Here is a 20,965-nt window from a genome sequence, read left to right on the forward strand (position 1 = left end):
GCACATGCTTTGCCTGCGGACGCCGCGGTCACTTCCGGAGAGCTTGTCGAAGCTCGTGCCGCACACGAGAAGGGCACTCTGCCGAGATCCACGAAATCGCACCAGAAGAAGATGCTGCAACTGTCATTAGCATTGTGATGGTCCGTACGAAAAAGAACATCGGCATCTACATCGATGTCAAGTTTGCGCCAGTTAACGCGACGACACCCGCTCATGCCATGACGTTCCTGGTTCACACAGGCTCGGCCGTGTCCTTTATGAGGGAGCATCTATTCCGAAGCCTGTTTAGCCACAAAGCACAGCTGACAAGTTCCCACCTCAGGCTACTGGACTTCTCGCGCAGGAAAATTCCCGTTCTCGGGGCATTTCAAGCTCGAGTCTGGTACAAAGGGAAAGCAGCCATGATGAAATTTCATGTTACGCCATGTGGGACATCTCTCCTCGGCCTAAATGCGGTTCAAGCCCTCAACCTCTGCATTATGGGAAAATAATTGCGCTGCCTGCACATGTCCATGGAGGGACATGAAGAAGTTTCCGCCATGAGCCCCGGTTTTCAACTTCGATGCGCCACATCAAAAGCAGCTCTAGAACCTCCCAAATTTGGTATGTCGCCAAACATTCGCCAGTACCACAGCGGACCCCACAACCAAGTAGCAGATGCCTTAGCTCGACTGCCTGTTCCAGAAACAAAGGGTGGCTTCCAGGCCGATGAAGAGGTTGTGTTACATTGCCTGTACATCTAGAGGATATTCGGGTTGCTACTGATGAGGAAGGCATACTACAGCAGGTCACACGTTTCATCCAGTCATCATGGCCAACCCGGAAAACACTTCCTACAGAACTGATACCCTACCATGATGTACGGAGGGAGCTTTCTATAGTGGACGGGCTTGTTTTATACACGGAACGTGTTGTGGTACCTGGCAAGCTAACTGATAGCTTCATTCAATTATCAGAGGTGGTCATAGCACTAGAAGACACGGACAAGAACGAGAGAACAGGACGAGCGCTAACTTTCAACTGAGTTAGTTGAAAGTTAGTTCAACTCAGTTGAAAGTTAGCGCTCGTCCTGTTCTCTCGTTCTTGTCCGTGTCTTCTAGCGCTATGACCACCTCTGATGTATCTAACCAACTAGCCCTAAAAGCCATACTTGTAGACTTCATTCAATTAGCCCACGAGTCCCACCCGGGAATAGTCAAGACCAAGCAACGCATCAGGGAAAGGTACTGGTGGCCGTGTCTTGACAAGCAAGTGGGGACCGCCATCCAAAGCTGCGCTGTTTGCCAAGCCTCAGACAAGTGTCCGAAGAACTTGCAGGTGCCGCTCTAACCTGTCCCACTGCCCGACAGGCCCTGGGACAAAGTGTCAACATACATCATGGGGCCCTTTGAACGTGCAAAAACTGACTGTTGATTTGTCATCGTGGTGGTGGACTACTTCTCCAGATGGCCAGAGGTTGTGTTCTGCAGTGACATTACTTCCCGCACGGTGATCAACTTCCTCCTTGGTGTTACGAGAGGGTTACCCTACAGAACGGGTCTCAGATCATGGCTGACGGTTTACGTCAAGTGAATTCGAGTGTTTCCTAGAGGACAGGGGTATTAAACATTTCTTCTCTGCAGTTTACCACCCTCAAGCCAATGGTGCGGTAGAAAGGGTCAACAGGGCCCTTAAATTGTGTATACAACTCTCGATACTGGAGCAGCGACCCATGAAGGCCACCGGTACGGAATACCTGGGTATTTACCGCGCCACCCCCCACAGCGCCACTGGTCTGTCCCCAGCAGTGTTGCTCCATGGACGCCACATGAGGACATCATTAGATGTCATCGGCCAGCCAACCACAGACTTCGGCACCCACCCTGCCCGGGAACTGCATAAACTTCGGTGCCATGTATACGATTACCAACAAAGAAACAAGGTGTATTCAGACACGGGAAGAGCAGCCAGGGAGCCCAAATTCAAAGTGGGTGCCTACATGCGGGTCAAGTGTCCTCTACCTGGAATGAAAGGCACCCCCAGTTTTGGTGCTCCACTCAAAATCCTGAAACGCATAGGACGTTGGTTATTCCACCTCGAGGACGGCCGGACGTGGAATGCCTCTTAATTGTCCGCTGTGCCCCACGAAGCTGTACAAGAAGAAATGGCAAGACAAGAATCCCTGCGGGAGGACATGGACATGCCGGTAGGCAACGCCAGAACTCGGACACTGTCCTCAGGAACGCCTGATGACGCGCTGTCTTCAGAACCATTGGTGTCACCACTGCCTCCTTGCATGCCAAGCCCACCTACACGGCCGCCAGTGAGTCCACTAGCTGGAGCCATGACCTCTGGATTGCGTGCTGATCGTGGTGACGAATCGGGAGACCTTTGTCAGCCAGTAGAGTCAGGGCTCCGCCATTCTACACGAAGTGAAGACCGTCAGCAAAGTCCAGGGCTTATGTGCAATGAACTTATTGAGTGCAGTGACTTTATTAGGCAATCGCCATCAGTGACTTTACTGTCAATTTGTTAGTGCAATAATTTAGTTGGCCGCCATATGCAGTGACGGTTTTTTTGGTTGTATACATATAACCTGCGTTCTCTAGTTGGGGAAGGCTGGATGTAGTGTCGTGCTTTCGCAACAGATGGCACTACCGATGTGACGCAGGGCACATGCGACACATGGCGCTACAGCGCTCTTGTATATAAGTTACGTTTGCCAGAATAAAGGTATCATTGGCATGGAGACAGTGGTGTAGCGTGCTCACTCCGTGTCACTGGGCCGGCGACACGACACAACCCATAGCAGTTTGCATCAGTTATCTTGTTTTACTACTTGCTTACAAAATTTTACACAACACTGATCCATGCCCGTCAATAATGTTAACATATCAAAAGCCCACATATTCACTACGTTCTACCTAGGCTGCGTCATTATGCATACCCTACATAAGGACTAACTACGGATTATATTCATTTTTCTTATATTGCTGCCAAACTGTGGAATACTTTACCGTTTAGCATCACATCATCCACATCATTTTATAAGCAACTGGTTCGCGATCATCTACTGTACTTGCGATATTAACGATGTTAACAAAAAAATGTTTTGAATGTATTTGTAATAAAGCTATTGTAATGTTCGTATTTTTCACCTTGTAATTCACTTGTAACCACTTATGTTAAAAAAACGGACCCCTGCTACAACCTTTGAAAAGGTTCTGGGGTCCAGCCTGTATAAAAATAACATGTAATTAATGTATCAGAAACAATAAAAATTGATTGATTGATTGAGGAGCGCCATAAAGATTCCGAATAACAAGGCTAAGCATGCTGGCTGCTTTCTTTTACCGTGCTATTGATATGCTGATTAAATGAAAGATCTGAAAGAAGCATGCCTAGATATTTGACTTCGGGTACGTTTTGGAGTACCTTATTACTGACTATGTACCTTGTGTTCATTATGCGCTACCCTTTGCTACATGTTAGGTGGTAGCTTTTATCTGCGTTTAGTTAGACCTAGTTTCCATGTGTTACACCATAAGGTGACATACTGTATTTACTCCATTGTAACGCGAGTTTTTTTCCCAGATTTTTGCTACCTGAAGTCGATCCTCGTGTTGCAATTGACTACCAAAATTCAAGTTGTCTAAAAATAAAAGTCAATGATGCACCAAATTCTGATCAACAAGTGAAATGTGTGAGTGAAAGCGTGCGAGGGAAGCGCGCTTTCACGGAGAGCGAATGCACGGCGGAGAGCAAACGCAACGTCTGCATCGCGCGAAAGGCCGCGGGGGGGATAGGAGGGAGGGAGGGGAGGCAATGTTTAGCTGCGGCACCAAATGCATATTGCATAGCGTGCGTGAATGCCGATTACTTGCTGTCACTTTGGCAATAACATAGTTCACATCACTCAAGCGAGTTAGTATAACGAATGGTCCTGAGTAACTGGTGAGAAACTTGCGGTACAATTCAATTTGCGAACAGGTGTCCACAACCAGACATAGTCACTGGGGGTAAAGTTGATGAGGATATGCCGGACATCGTAGCGAGTCTTGCTGTGGCCTTGAGAGCACGTCCTAAGATGCGCCAGTCGACGTGCTTCTTCAGCACGACGCAGAGCTTGGGCAATTCAAGGACCTTCTTGACACAATAAAGGTAGAATAGTGTCCAGAAAGCTCTGGGGAGTGCGTGCGTACAGCAGAAAGAACGGCGCATATCCAGTAACTTCATGCTTGGCAGTATTGTGCGCGTACGTTACGAAAGGTAAGACGGTGTCCCAATTTTTGTGGCAGCATGTTAGTAAGGGTTCGTCCGCTCCATGAGGCCATTGGTTTGAGGGTGGTAAGGACTGGAATGACGATAGGCAGAACCACAAAGCCGTAAGAGTTCTTCAACAATGTCGCCAGTGAATTGCCGTCCACGGTCACTGATGACAACCCGTGGAGCGCCGTGACGTAGTATGACGTGATGCAACAAACAGGAAGAGACATGTGCTGCAGTGGCAGATTGAAGTGCCGCCATTTCTGTGTAACGAGTCAGATAATCGACACATACTATAATCCAGCAGTAGCCAGCTGACGTCTTTGGAAGCGGGCCGAGCAGGTCGATGCCGACTTTTTCAAAGGGGCAATGTTGGTGGTCTAACTGGTTGCAAACAGCCTGCTGGAGACGTCGTCGTTTGCTTGTGGCGCTGACAAACAGTACAGCTGCGGGCATACTGTTTCATTGTTTTCCAGAGTTTAGGCCAGAAAAATCTCTGGCGAAGTCAATGAAGTGTGCATGCAAAGCCAAGGTGCCCGGATGTGATATCGTTGTGCATGGAACGAAGGACAGCAGGGTGCAGGTTTTTTGGGCACCACTAGAAGCAATGGAGGACCATCAGCTGTGTAATTTTTTTTGGATAGCAAACCATTACGAAAAGTAAACGGTGTTGTAAGGTATTGAGGTTGGTAAACTCGGAGGAGATGGAAACCAGATAGTCATCAAAGTCATCGTCATCAACCTTAATGCGTGGCGAAGGGAGACAGGATAGGTAGTCAGCATCCGTGTGACATTGTCCGCTCTTGTAGGCGACAGAAAAGCTGTACTCTTGAAGGGGCAACGCCCAGCGGGCCAAACGACCAGACGGCCGTCACCCAGCCCAACGAGTCAACATAGTGAATGATAGTCAGTATCGTGAACGCGCGGCTGTGCGAATATGGACGGAACTTCTGAATAGCGAAAATGACTACTAGACAGTATTCTAGACAGTTCAGTAACGGTGTAGTTTCTCTCTGCTTTTGTCAGTGTCCGACTAGCATAGGCAATGACATGCCGGCGACCACCGCAGTTATGAACAAGCACAGCGCCAACACCCACACTGCTGGCGTCAGTGTGCAGCTCAGTTGAAGCCTCCGGATCGAAATGCTGCAGGACAGGTCCAGATCGAAGTCAGCAAAAATGTCAGCTGTTGAAACACAGATTCGCAATCAGCAGTCCACAAGTAGGGGGTGTCTTTGTGGGTAAATGTCTCGCTGGTGTAACCTATTTCTCCTCGCTCATACCCCTCCTCCTCCCTTTTCCTTCTCCTCTACCCTCCACCGCCGAGCCGCGGGATATCCAAGGCCGACGCCGAGGCGTGTGGTAGGCGGGGACACCGGCTGCGTCGCCGGTGCTTGGTCGCTCACTCTCGCGGCGCGCCGGCCGGGCTGTCTGCGTGCGCTTCAGCGCAAGTGACTGGCTGAACCTAATCATCCAGTATAGATATCGCAAAGGCAAAGCTGGGTGCTGAAACACCGGAGCAAAGGGAGGCCAGATTAGCACGTTATAGAGAAGCTTACCAAGCTTTTCTATAAATGGAACGCTGATGTTCCACTTCGGCGTGCCGAGCCTGTGTTGCTTCTGTAGAAGTTTCCTGCCGACGTTGACGTTTACGTTCGGCTTCCCTGGCCCGAAGTTCGGGGTCCACTTGCCGACGCTGACGTTCGGCTTCCCAAACCTTCCTCTGCTCCGCGGCGGTGGCGCTGCCGCTGCAACTAGCGCCGACGTTGACGTTGTTCATGGCGTTTCGCACATCGTTGCACAGAGAGAGAATGACGGAAGCACAGCAAAAGCACGCTTTATACTGCGCCGCGACACTTGCGCCGGCTACCGGCATACCCTTAGAGAGCGAGTGAGAGAAAGTTACATGCAATGTCCCCAATCAGTGCTCTCACAGAGGATGCTAAGCAAGCCAACAAGATGATCTCCAGGTTGGAATTGGTGTAACATGACGATATGTGGTTTTTTGTGGCGCAAGGGCCAGGTATGGCTAAAAATCGCCATGACTGATAATGTTGTGTTAAGCGCTGATTGATTAGTTGCGATGATAGGATGTAACATGGCTGTAAAGTGGCCTAAAATGATGATGATTAGTAGGGTTTATTGGCGCAAGGGCCAGATGTGGCCAAAGAGCGCCAAGGCGATGATAATGGCGTGTCAGTGGTACATGAATAGTGAATTATCAGGCGTGGATAAAACGTTAGATGAAGCATGGCTGTAAAGGGGCCTAAAAATAGTCGCTGTAAAGAGCGTAAAATCTACATGTAATAAAGTGGCCTAAAATCAATTGCTATCGTAGAAACGTAAAACGATATATAGTATAAAATTAAGATAGTGATATGTGGAGTGGTCTATGGGTACAGTACGAATGACAAGTAATCATGAGGCTAAAATGCAAGAGAACGTAAATAGCACGTATGCCTCCGTAAGGCCTTTGAGCCCAAAGGCTGTGAGGCAGGTGCTTTCTTTAATGCAGCTACCGCAGCAGAAACCTCTGTTAAGACGCTGTGCTACGGATTGCCTGGGGCTATAACATGAAAACTGTGTACATCTTTTAAGAATTCCAACAATGATTGATATTTAAAGAGGTTCTATACCTAAGATCAATTAGAGGATGAAGTGGAATTTGCTGCCAGTGTGGTAATGGAAAATGCTTTTTCCGATTAGCGTTCAATTCAGTGCATTGCAGCAGGATGTGAAGCACGGTAAGTGGCTCACCACATTTATCACACGTGGGTGGATCACCACCGGACAAGAGGTAAGCGTGTGTGCTGTATGTGTGTCCTATCCTAAGTCTGCAAAGTGTTACTTCTGTGCGGCGGTTCTTTGATACCGGCGGCCAGTTGCGAAGATACGGCTTGATAACATGCAGTTTATTTTCTGTTGCTTTATCCCACAACCGCTGCCAATAAGCCCTCAGCTTTTTCTTTAGGGTGGGCTTGAGGTCCATTACAGGGACAGTAGTGAAAGAGTTGGAAACGTTCACGTGGACGGATGTGGCTAGCTGGTCAGCCAACATCTCACCTTCTATCTCTCGGTGCCCCGGCACCCAGCATACCACGATATGTATCTTGGCCGCATAGGTGGTGCATAGTACTGAGTAAAGGGATAGAATTACAGGGTTTTTATATTTTTTGACAGTTTTTAAAGCGTTTACGACGCTCAAAGAGTCTGTGTATATAGTCTTTGGGATATAGCCTTTGGGATATTAGATTCTTTAATGTGTTTAACGACTTCCAATATCGCGTGGGCCTCTGCTGTGAAAATACTTGTGTTAGGGTGCAGAACACCGGCATCCGAAAAGGATGGACTGACCGCTGTGTAAGACACGCCGGAATTACACTTCGATGCACCTGTAAAAAATTCAGGAGAGGAGTATTTGTGCTGTAGTTCGAGGAAGTACATTCGGATATGCGCGACAGGTGCACGCTTTGTAATAGCTACGAAAGATGTGTCACAGTGTATAAGTTGCCACTGCCACGGCGGGGGCCGTATAGCAGGGGGCATAATGTGGTATTCAAACAGTGGAACCCTTGTTTCTTCAGCTATGTCTCTAACGCGCAGTGAGAAAGGCTGTGCCACTCTGGGCCGGTTGCGAAAAAGTTGAGAACTGGACAAATCATTTATGGTGGAATATGCGGGCTGCTCACTGTTTGCGTTCACTCTCAGAAAATACATAAAAGACGAATATGTTCTCTGCAGATGAAGTGACCACTCATCCTATTCAACGTAAAGGCTTTCTACTGGGCTTGTTCTAAAGGCGCCTGTGGACAGGCGAATGCCTAAGTGGTGGACAAGGTCCAGCATCTTCAGAGCAGTTGGAGTAGCCGACTGGTACACTATGGCTCCATAATCTAGTCGTGTGCGTATGAGGCTTTTATACAAGTTCATTAGACATTTTCTATCACTACCCCAGGTTGTGCGTGACAGCACCTTTAAAATATTCATTGTTTTCATACATTTGTTTTTTAAATACTTTATGTCCTGTACAAAGGTTAATTTGCGTCTAAAATTATGCCTAAAAATTTATGTTCCCTGTTTACAGGCAGACGCTCACCATGTAACACAATTTCAGGACCAGGGTGCAGGCCTCTTTTTCTAGAGAAAACTACACAGGTGCTTTTTTGTGGGTTCAGTCTGAACCCGTTCTCATCAGCCCATTTGGAGACCTTGTTGAGACCAAGCTGGACCTGTCGCTCACAGAATGCGAGAGAACTTGATTGAAAACCGATCTGCACATCGTCAACATATGTTGAATAGAAGATGTTACGTGGTATGCAGATGCGAAGAGAATTCATTTTTACTATAAAGAGTGTGCAGCTGAGCACCCCGCCCTGCAGCACTCCAGTTTCCTGTAGAAATTTCTGTGACAACACATTGCCCACTCGAACACGGAATGCGCGGTTAGACAGATAACTTTCGATAACATTCAACATATTACCGCGTATACCCAAGTGTGAGAGGTCTCTCAATATCCCGAACCACCACGTAGTATCGTAGGCTTTCTTCATATCAAGGAATACAGATAAGAAAAACTGCTTATGAACAAAAGCTTCACGGATACGTGCCTCGATACGTATGAGGTGGTCACTGGTGGATCGGCCCTCCCGAAATCCGCACTGGTATGGGTCGTGCAATTTGTTTGATTCGAGGAAATGTAGTAAGCGACAGTTAATCATTTTTTCAAATACTTTGCAGAGGCAGCTTGTTAGCGCTATAGGTCTATAGCTTGATACAGAGGTAGGATCCTTTCCGTGCTTCAGAATTGGAATTATAATAGCCTCCTTCCAAACAGAGGGGATCTCGCTAGAAAACCATATAACGTTGTAGAGGGAAAGGAGGGTTTCTTGTGTTTTGGTGGGTAGTTGTTTCAGCATATGATATTGTCACGAGCTCTTGCCTTGAACCACGGCTGCCGCGCAGACAACCAGGGAAAAAAAAGAGAACGACGTGAGCCAAGCTGCTTCGGGACTGTGCTCGAAACGCTCGGATCAACGAGATTCATCGGGTTCGACATTAAGCACCTCGTGTGTAACATTTGGTGGAGGTGCTGGGTAACTCCCACGACCTATGACGGAGCCATCAGCACAAGAATTATGCCGAAGCCGTCGCCTTGCCGGACTTTCGCCGTCACGCTCAATCATGGCCACCGAGCAACACACCCTCACCGGCAGTGCCCCAGTGAGCCCAGTCCCTATCCAGCACTACCGAGAGCCACGCACATTCTAGGCGAAGGCAGAGGAAGATGTGGATGAGTGGCTAACCCATTACGAAAGGGTAAGCCAATACAATAATTGGAACGCTGCCAATCAGCTTAGGAACATTGTTTTCTTCTTGGCCGGCACGGCGTTGGTATGGTACGACAACCACGCGGACTTGCTAACTACATGGACGCGCTTCGTTGAGGAGATCAAGAAATGTTTCGGCGACTCGGACGCAAAGAAGAAACGTGCGGAATTCACATTAGCCCAGAGAGCTAAAGTGCCTGGCGAGACTTGCACTACCTATATTGAAGAGATTTTGAAGCTGTGCCGAACCGTCAACCCTCAAATGACAGAGGAAGATAAAGTGGGGCACCTCTTAAAAGGAATAGCAGAAGACGTGTACAACTTCCTCATGGGTAAAGAGAACTTGAGCACCGTATCAGAACTGATACGGCACTGCCGTACGTTTGAGGCGCTGAAGACTCGCCGAATTACACCAAAGTTTGGACGGCTGGCCAACATAACGACCGTAGCAAGTATTGAGACGAGTCCTCCGCACCCAGAGCTTTCGTCCGCCATCCGCCAGATAGTCCGCGAGGAGCTCCAGCGGCATGAAGAACAGGCACGTTATGCGGCGCCACGTTGCAGCTTCTCCGTTTTCCGAGACACTCTTTGGGAACCCCCTTCGGCTACCTGGAACCACTCGGTGAACGTTGCGGATCTTAACGGCTCCAGGGACGAACCGCATTACGCCACGACCGAACCACCATGCAATGATTCGCCCCCTCAACGCTTTGAAGCACGCCCACGCAACTTTCGTCCACGAAGACTTGCCGCTACCTACGACTTTCAAGGGGAAGAGCCTCGTTACCTTCAACCGATGTCTTCGGCAGAATACTTGAATCCGCGTCCCGAAGTTCGCCCTTTGCCAGTGTGTTACTTCTGCGGCGTGCCTGGCCACATAGCTAGGTACTGTAGCCGACGCCGAGCATCGAACTACGGACCGTCAGCGCCGACTATGCGGCCTAGCAGCCGTACACTGCGTACTCAGTGGCCAGGAGACTCCACTTCAGGAAGCCACTTCCGAGGGGACCGACGCACCGGCCAGGAGACCTACGTTGGAGAAGCAAGAACCCGCAACCGCTATCGCTCCCCTGCCTCCGACCGTACTTTGACGCCACCACCAGCCTTCCGAGCCTCCCGATCACCATCCCCGCAGCCGCGATTCACGTCACCGTCGCCTCGGCGCCGTTTCCTGTCGCCCCCGCCGGGAAACTAGCCAGCGCGGCCGATGGAGGTGAGGTCGCTGGACAATGTGCGCTGCCGACTCAGCTGCCTGCCCTCCAACTATTTTCATGCTTAAAAATAAGGTTCATGTACTGATTGATGAGGTGTCTACAATGGCTTTAGTCGACACGGGAGCAACTGTCTCGGTCATGAGTGTGCGGTTTAAAGGCCTTCTGGGACGCAAGGTTATATATGTTTCGTTGGGACCAGTGCACAAGTTTCCGTGGAGTCAGTGGTGAATCATTATACCTGGTTGGTGTGTGTCATGTGGACGTGTCTTTGGGTGGGAGAGTTTTTAATGCCGCGTTTACTGTTCTTCCTCGCTCCTCACATGACGTGATTCTGGGGATTGACTTTTTGCAATTGTGTGGTGCCAATGTTGACTGCCGAACGGGAGAACTCAGTGTCGACACCGGTGTTTCACCTGTGCTCTTTGAAGGTGAAGCTTGCCCGGAGAGTGTGTTTTGCGTGTCTGATGACACAGTTGTGCCCGCCTTATCCGCGATGCGTATTGCCGTCGCCTGTTCATCGCCAACTCCTATCTCGTTCGATGCGGCAGTGGAACCTGTACATCGAAACTGCCTCAAGAAAAACGTGTTAGTTCCGCACTGCGTGGTCTCAGTGACCAATGGCTGCGCGGGGCTGTGGACGCTAAACTGTTCGACTGAAGCGGCAGTGCTACCTCAAGGCCTAAAGATTGCCACGTTTCAGGAAGACTCGCCTATATCCGTGGCAGTACTTACAGAGCGACCCGATGGAGGAGTAGCCAGTGTCTCGAGCCCCGGGAGCTCGAAGATACTTTCCATGATTGATAAATCACTCAGTGACCACGAGCGTCGAGTGTTGATGGACCTACTTACGAAACACACCTCGGTATTCGACTTTGCGCAGCGCGATGGCCCGCCATCGATTCCTGCGTCCAGAACTCGTCACCGCATCAACACCGCCCAGCCAATGCGACAAAAACCCTATCGTGTGTCCCCGTCAGAACGCAAGATAATCAGCGATCAAGTCCAAGAAATGCTATGCAAAGGCGTCATCTAGTCCTTGGGCAGCCCCCGTGATATTCGTGAAGAAGAAAGACGGTACGTGGCGGTTCTGCGTTCATTATCGTCGCCTAAACGCAATTACCAAGAATGATGTATATCCGCTCCCACGAATTGACGATGCCATCATCGACTGCCTCTTTGCGGCATCTTACTTTTCCTCCATTGATTTACGGTCAGGTTACTGGCAAATTCCTATGCACAAGGACGACAGAGAAAAGACAGCATTTGTAACGCCCAACGGACTATTTGAGTTTAACGTGATGCCTTTCGGGTTGTGTAACGCGCCCGCAACGTTCGAAAGGTTTATGGACACAATATTACGTGGCTTGAAATGGGAAGTTTGCATATGCTACTTACACGACGTTGTGATCTTCGGGCGAACGTTTAGTGAGCACAACAACCGTTTGGACTTGGTTCTGAACCGCTTGGAGAAAGCGGGTCTTGTGCTCAATTAAAAAAAAAATGTCGTTTTGGGGAAAGACAAACTCTTGTGCTAGGACATCTCGTCGCTAAAGAAGGCATCCGACCAGATCCACATAAGACAGCGGCCGTAGAAGCATTTAAGGTACCCGGCTCTGTCAAGCAGTTAAGAAGTTTCTTGGGCTTGTGCTCCTACTTTCGCCGATTCATTCCCCGGTTTGCTGACATGGCTCATCCCCTTACACGCCTTCTCCAAAAAGGCGTTCCCTTTGAGTGGACTGCAGATTGCGACTCATCGTTTCGCCAGCCGAAGTTCCTGTTGACGTCTCAACCAATACTTCGCCACTTTGATCCTTCATCACCAACCGAGATTCACACCGATGCCAGTGGCGTAGGCATCGGTGCTGTGCTAGTTCAGCGTATTGGCGACAGTGAGCACATGATCTCGTACGTTAGCCGTTCCTTGAGCCGATCCGAGCGCAACTACACAGTGACCGAACAAGAGTGTCTGGCGGTCATTTTCGCAGTGCAACGGTTTCGTTCGTATCTCTACGGGCACCCCTTTACTGTGATAACAGACCATCATTCGCTATGCTGGCTTGTGAATCTGCGGGATCCCTCAGGACGATTAGCGTGCTGGGCCCTCCGCCTACAGGAATACGACTTCGTTATTTGCTACAAAAGTGGCCGGCGACATGCTGACGCTGATTGTCTCTCTCGGATGCCACTTCCAACAACTGAATGCGATGCGGACAACTTTGATGAAAACATCGCTTTTATGTCCCCGGAATTTCTGGATATGCGTACCGTCATATCTGAGCAGCACAAGGACGAGAGCTTACAACCGCTCTTCGCGGCAGCACAGGAGTCACCTGCAGGAAGTCGCTTTCGCCTACGCGATGGTGGCGCGTTGTATAAGAAGGACTCGACCACCGGTGCACGCTACCTTTTAGTTGTCCCTAAGAACCTTCGCAGCCAAGTATTATACGCCATGCACGATGACCCAACTTCCGGTCTTCTTGGTTCCACACGTACACTCTACCGGGCTCAAGAACGTTTTTACTGGCCTAAGATGCGGAAGGATATCGAATGGTACGTCACCAGCTGCTCTCAATGCCAGCGCTACAAGCGTCCTCCACAAGCACCACACGGCCTCCTTCAACCAGTTTCCCCTTCTAGCGTCCCCTTTGAGCAAGTTGGTATAGATCTGGGCCCTTTCCCGCGATCCTCCAACGGCAATCGTTGGGTTATCGTCTGCGTAGATCACCTTACCCGCTATTGTGAGACCGCCGCGTTGCCATCCGCCACAGCTACAGAAGTTTCTATCTTCTTGCTGGCTCACGTTATACTACGACATGGACCTCCTCGCATAGTAATCAGCGATCGTGGGCGACAATTTACCGCGGACGTAGTTGAAGAAACACTTCATCTGTGTTCATGTAGCTTCCGCCATTCTACGCCTTACCATCCACAAACTAATGGTCTGGTCGAGCGCACAAACAGAACGCTTGCCAACATGCTGTCCATGTACGTCGATTCGGCACACAAGAATTGGGACAGTATCTTGCCTTTCATTACCTATGCCTTCAATACCGCGAGACACGAGACTACTGGTTACTCACCATTTTTCCTTCTTTATGCTCGTCCGCCGCGCTACAACCTCGACACCATATTGCCCTACTTCGCTCATGACAACGAGTCAATCGACGAAATCCTCTGTCGAGCAGAAGAAGCGCGACGCCTCGCTAGGCTACGCACCCTGGCATCGCAGGACCGGTCAAAGATACGCTATGACGGGCGTCACCGCCATGTTTACTTCGATCCTGGTGACCTTGTGTGGCTCTGGACGCCGTTGTGGAAGCGTGGCTTGTGCCAGAAGTTTCTCGCCCATTACGTCGGCCCCTACGTTATTCTGGAGCGCCTCAGCGACGTGAACTATCGCATTGCGCGTCTCACGAGCAGTGGACGACGCTCGGCCAAGGCTGAAGTGACACACGTCGCGCGTCTGAGGCGTTACAATCCACGAGATGACTGACTCGCCCGGCGGGCTTCGTCTGCCAGCGGGGAAATGTCACGAGCTCTTGCCTTGAACCACGGCTGCCGCGCAGAAAACCATGGGAAATAAAAAGGAGAATGACGTGAGCCAAGCTGCCTCGGGACCGCGCTCGAAACGCTCGGATCAACGAGATTCATCATCAACGAGATTCATTATGCGGTCTGAACCTGGGGCGGATGTATTACAATCGTTCAGTGCTGCCTGCAGTTCTGCTATGCAGAATTGTACGCCTCACTTCTTGCGCATTTTGTTTCTAACTTTTGTTGTTCTATTCGCGTTTTGTACTTTCGGAAGGTTTCGGAGTAGTGTGAGGAGCTCGATATGCGTTCAAAATGTGCACCAAGAAAGTTTGCTTGATCTTCCAGGCTTTCTCCGTGGCTGTTTACTAAAGGCAGGTAATAAGTTTGTTGCCCGTTAACTTTCTTCACTCTATTCCAGACTTTTCTCTCATCTGTGTACGAGTTTATGCTTGATATAAACTTTGACCAACTCTCTCGTCTTGCTTGTCGGCGCATTCTCCTTGCCTGGGATTTGACATGCTTAAAGTTTTCCAGGTTTTCTGCTGTTGGAGAATCGCGAAGCAGCGCCCACGCTTTGTTCTGGTTCCTCCGTGCTTGCCTACATGCATCGTTCCACCAGGGAACACGCCGCTTGGAGCCCATGCCGCTCGCTTGAGTAATACATTTACAAGCGGCATCAAGTATAAAAGCTGTAAAATATGTAACCGCATCATCTATGGTAAGACCGGACATCTCAGTCCACGTCAAGTGAGTAAGAGTTCAGTACCGCTCCCAATCGGCTGAGTCAACCTTCCACCGAGGGACCTGCGGGGGAAGTTGATCTTGTTTCGGCGTACTCAGTATTATTGGGAAGTGGTCACTTCCATACGGGTTATTAAGCACATTCCATTTAAAATAGGGTAAAAGCATCGGCGATAAAATGCTAAGATCTATGGCAGAGTATGACTTGTTAGCCAGGTTAAAATACGTGGGCTCCTTCGTATTCAAGAGACATGCTCCAGAGGAAAAAAGTAGCTGTTCAATAACGCGACCTCGAGCATCACAGCGTGAATCGCCCCACAAACTACTGTATGCATTAAAATCACCAAGAATCAGATATGGCTCTGGGAGCTCATCTATTAATGATTCTAGGTCGCGTCTATGAAGCTGATAATGTGGTGGTATATACAACGAGCGGATGGTTATGAGTTTATTTAAAAGGACGACTCGAATGGCCACTGCCTCAAGGGCCGTTTGGACCTTCAAATGCTGACGCGCTACACTTCTATCAGCAATGATGGCTACACCGCCAGATGATGCGACAGCATCCTCGCGGTCTTTCGTGAAAGTCAAGTATTGTCAGAGGAAGTTGGTGTGTTTGGAATTTAGATGTGTTTCTTGCACACACAGCACTTTCAAATCAAATCAAATCAGTTTATTTCAGCATCAGATGAGACAGTACAACAGTCACAACAGTGATACTGTGGGGTGAAAGCAAAAAGCCATCAAGGCTTGACAAGGGCTTTCACACCATTTAGCACATAGCAAACAGCAACAAGAAATCATAAGTACTTATAATACAGTGGTAAACATGCCTGAGTATTTTATCGCTTTTGTTCTGAAATGCACAAAAAAGAGGTTTGTAGAAAAAGAAATGCTATCATTCATTTTTAGTGGAAGACCTGTTTAGTGTTTGTGGCAGTAAATATTTCATCATTTGGCGACCATAGTTTGTACGTGTGTAAGGGATTCTCCAATCATCAGAGGCTCGCGTGCTATACGGGCAGGTGCATGGTGTTAAATGCGCTAAGTCTACGAGAAAAGAATCATGGTTTCTTCTGCAAGTACGATATCTCTTAAATAAATTCGAATTGTAAATGTCAGGCATTGGTAGTAAATTAAGGGCTTAAATATAGGTTTAGAGTGTGCATCGCGTGGAGCACCTGTAATTATGCGCACAGCTTTTTTCTGTAGCCTGTATATTCTGCCTAAGTTCTTTTCCGTTGTGGTGCCCCATACCAGATAGCAATAAGTTAGTGTAGATACGAATAGAGAATTGTATAGTAGAAGTTTGATCCTTTGCGGCAAGCTAAAGCGAAGACGTAATAGGACACCTACGACATGAGAAAGTTTAGAATGAACAAGATCAGCGTGATTGTTCCATAACATATTTTCGTGAAAAATCACTCCCAGGATTTTCACTATAGGTTCAATTTTAATTGTTTTCGGGCCAATTGTTAGTGTCAAATCGCAGTTTACGGGCTTATTTTCGGGACGAAAGAGCACTGATTTTGTTTTAGAAGTGTTTATAATTAACGAATTCCTTATACTCCATGCATTCAGTGATTGCAAGACATCGTTTGCTTTGTGCACAAGTTTATGCAAATTGCTGATGATGATGATATTTGGTGTTTTTTGGCGCAAGGGCCAAATGTGGCCAAAGAGCGCCAAGACAATGAATGGTATGTTTGCCATGATCAGTGGGTTCCGATGGTAGGATGCTATGTGGCTGTAAAGGGGCCTAAGAGCAAATCGCGGTATATAAGCGTAAAACATATATCGAATAGAATTATGGCAGTGACGTGTGGAGTGATCTGTGGGTCGTGAATGTATGAGAAGTGGTCATGGTGCTAAAATTAAGGATATAAAAGCAGCACAACGCCTACCGAAGGCCTTTGTGAACAAAGACCACGAGGCACGTGCTTTCTTTAATAAAATACCGCAGCAGTGGCCTCTGCAGAGAGGCCGTGCTACACGTCACCTGGGTAGATAACACGGAAATTAGGTATGTCTTTTAAAAACGCGAGAAGTGATTCATATTTAAAAAGAGGTTCATTGCCCAAAAACATAGAAGGATGTAATGGGAGATATTGCCGTGATGGTAATGGAAAATGTTTTTTCCTCCGAGGCTCCAGTTCAGGGCACTGTAAGAGGACATGAAGTACACTGAGTGGCTCGCCACATTCATCACACACAGGCGGATCGCCACCGGACAATAAGTAAGCATGTGTACTGTATGTATGTCCTATCCTGAGTCTGCAAAGTGTAACCTGTGTGCGGCGTGTCTTCGATTCTGGTGGCCAATGAGCGAGATGAGGCTTGATAGTGTGTAATTTGTTGCCCGTTTCTCTGTCCCACAGACGTTGCCAGTAGGTCCTGACCTTTTTCTTAATGAAGGGCTTCAGGTCCATTACAGGGACGGCTATGGGTGAAGTGGCAGCGTCTGTATGAACTGATGTGGCTAGCTTGTCGGCCAACACATTCCCTTCGATCTCGCGGTGCCCTGGCACTCAGCAGAGCACAATTTGCTGCTTGGATACATACGCGGTGCAAATGGTGGAATAAAGAGTTATAATTACGGGCTTTCTGTGCCTACTTGGAGTGTTTAAACATTTCAACACGCTCAAGGAGTCAGTGTAAATGACTGCCTTGCGTATGTCTAGCTGTTTGATGTGTTTAACCGCCGCCAGGATGGCGTAGGCCTCCGCTGTAAAGATGCTTGTGTTTAGGTGTAGAACTCCCGCAGCAGAAAAGGAAGGACCGACCGCCGCGTAAGACACGCCAGCGTGGGACTTTGAAGCGTCAGTAAAATATTCCGGGCAAGAGTATTTGTGCTGCAATTCGAGGAAATGCATACGGATATGTAGGATCGGCGCATGCTTTGTAACCTCAATGAAGGACAGATCACACTGAATCAGCTGCCACTGCCATGGTGGCAGCTGTACAGGAGGGGGCATGACATCGTGCTCGTGGAGTGACACATCCATTTCTTCGGCAAGACATCTTACTCGCAGTGCGTAGGGCTTTCTAACGGAAGGGCGGTTCTGAAAGGTTTGGACACTGGACAGATCATGTATTGTTGCGTAGGTAGGGTGGGAATTGTTTGAGTTCACTTTTAGGAAATATACCAAGGATAAGTACGTTCTCTGCAGATGGAGCGACCATTCATTTGATTCAGCGTAGAGGCTTTCTACGGGGCTCGTTCTGAAAGCACCCGTAGAAAGGCGGATGCCCAGGTGGTGGACAGGGTCTAACATCTTCAAGGCGCTCGGCGTCGCGGAGTGATATATAATGGAACCATAGTCTAAACGTGATCGAATGAGGCTCTTATAAAGATTCAATAGACATCTTGTGTCACTACTCCACGTAGTGCGAGACAGCACTTTCAAGATGCTCATTGTCTTCAGGCATTTGTTCCTTAAATACTTTAGATGTGCGATAAACGTTAACTTCGCATCTAGAATTACGCCTAGGAATTTGTGTTCAGTTTTTACAGGTAGACCCTCACCCTGTAGCTCGATGTTGGGATGAGGGTGCAGACCTCTCTTTCTGGAGAAGAGGACGCATGTGGACTTTTGTGGGTTAAGCCGAAACCCACTCTCGTCTGCCCACTTAGACAGTTTGTTCAGACCAAGCTGAACCTGCCGCTCACAGATTGCAAGGTTACATGACGTGAACCCTATCTGTACATCGTCGACATATACTGAATAAAATATGTTGCGTGGGATGTACAGACGCAGAGAGTTCATTTTCACGATAAAGAGGGTGCAACTAAGCACACCACCCTGTGGTACTCCAGTTTCCTGCACATATGGTCTTGATAAGGCACTACCCACACGAACACGGAATCTGCGGTTGGACAGATAACTTTCAATGATATTCAGCATAATGCCACGTATTCCAAAGTGTGCGAGGTCTCTTAGTATTCCGAAGCGCCACGTGGTGTCGTATGCTTTTTCTATATCAAGGAAAACAGACAGGAAGAATTGCTTGTGGACAAAAGCCTCACGAATCTGAGCCTCTAGGCGTATCAGATGATCAGTGGTGGATCGGCCGTCGCGAAATCCACACTGGTATGGGTCAAGCAGCTTGTTTGATTCTAAGAAATGTGTCAGGCGGCGGTTTATCATCTTCTCGAAGACTTTGCAGATGCAGCTTGTTAGAGCTATGGGCCGATAACTGGATACGGACGATGGATCCTTGCCCTGCTTCAGGATAGGAATCACTATGGCCTCTTTCCAGGCAGAGGGGATCTTGCCAGAGGTCCATATACAGTTATACAGACAGAGAAGGGTTTTCTTCGTTTCAGAGGGCAGGTTCTTCAACATTTCATATAGTATGTGGTCAGAGCCTGGGGCAGATTGGTTGCAGCAGGCGAGTGATGCATGCAGTTCTGCTAGAGAGAAAGGTAAGTTGTATGGCTCGTTCCCGGTGCTCTTTCGGTCTAGTTTTTGTTTTTCTATTGCTGATTTGTATGTTGTAAATGCTGTAGAATAGTGCGATGAACTGGAAACATGTTCAAAATGTGCACCCAGATGGTTCGCTTGGTCCTCCAGGCTGTCTCCCTGCGTGTCTACCAGGGGAGGCGGATGTGTTTGTCGTCCTCTTACTCTATTGACCCGGTTCCAAACCTTGGCCTCATCAGTGTATGAATTGATGCATGATAAGAATGTTTGCCAACTGTCTCTCCTGGCTTGTCTGCGCGTTCTCCTACCTTGGGACTTGATTTTCTTAAAATTGAAAAGGTTTTCAGCAGTAGGAGAATCGTGAAGCTGCCTCCATGCTTTGTTCTGCTGCCTACGCGCGTTCCGGCATTGTTCATTCCACCATGGAACACAGCGTTTGCTAGAAAGTCCACTTGTTTGGGGGATACACTTAGAAGCTGCATCAATTATCAAGTTAGAAAAATACTCGACGGCACCATCAATTTCGAGCGAAGACATGTCAGCCCACGAGATCGTACTGGTAAGTGTTTGGTATTTCTCCCAGTCCGCTGCATCGACCTTCCACCGGGGAGCATGTGGTAGAGATTCGTGTTGTCTTGTTGCTCTCGGCAGTATTGGGAAATGGTCGCTCCCGTAAGGGTTTTTTATAACTTCCCATTCAAGTTCGGGTAATATGGATGGAGAAGCTATGCTGAGATCTATAGAAGAAAAAGTTTTGTTTGCAAGACAATAATATGTGGGTTCTTTTTTGTTTAGCAGACATGCATCGGATGAGAAAAGAAAGCCTTCAATTAGACGGCCTCGAGCATCGATGCGAGAGTCGCCCCACAGTCCGCTGTGTGCATTGAGATCCCCAAGAACAAGATAAGGTTCTGGCAATTCGTCTATTAGGGACTGGAATTCATGTTTGTGTAAGTGGTAATGTGGGGGTATGTAAAGCGAGCAAATGGTGACGAGTTTGTTTAAGAGAACAAGTCGAACTGCCACTGCTTCGAGGGGCGTTTGCAGCGGTAAACGTTGACACGCTATGCTTTTCTGAATTATAATGACAACACCGCCTGAAGATGCAAGAGCATCATCGCGGTCTTTACGAAACGTAACATACTGTCGAAGAAAGTTTGCATGTTCCGATTTTAAGTGAGTTTCCTGTACACACAGCACTTTTGGATTGTGTTCGTGGAGAAGTTCTTGCACATCATCGAGGTTCCTAAGAATGCCTCGGACGTTCCACTGTATGATTTGTATATCCATACCGAAAGTAAAATTGGTGCTGTGTGTACAAAAAAGGAAGTGTTGCCTTAGAGAACAGAACCTTTTCCAGGCCCTGTAACGCGGGATTTGTCCTTTCTGAAGCGGTCGAGGGAGCCTCGCCGCTCCTTAGGCGCTTGATGCGCCGTCGGGATGGGTGTAGTGTCCATTGCCTCATGTGAGGCGCTGGACA

The sequence above is a fragment of the Dermacentor silvarum genome, chromosome 8 (assembly GCF_013339745.2).
Source record: "Dermacentor silvarum isolate Dsil-2018 chromosome 8, BIME_Dsil_1.4, whole genome shotgun sequence".
Classification (NCBI taxonomy): Eukaryota; Metazoa; Arthropoda; class Arachnida; order Ixodida; family Ixodidae; genus Dermacentor; species Dermacentor silvarum.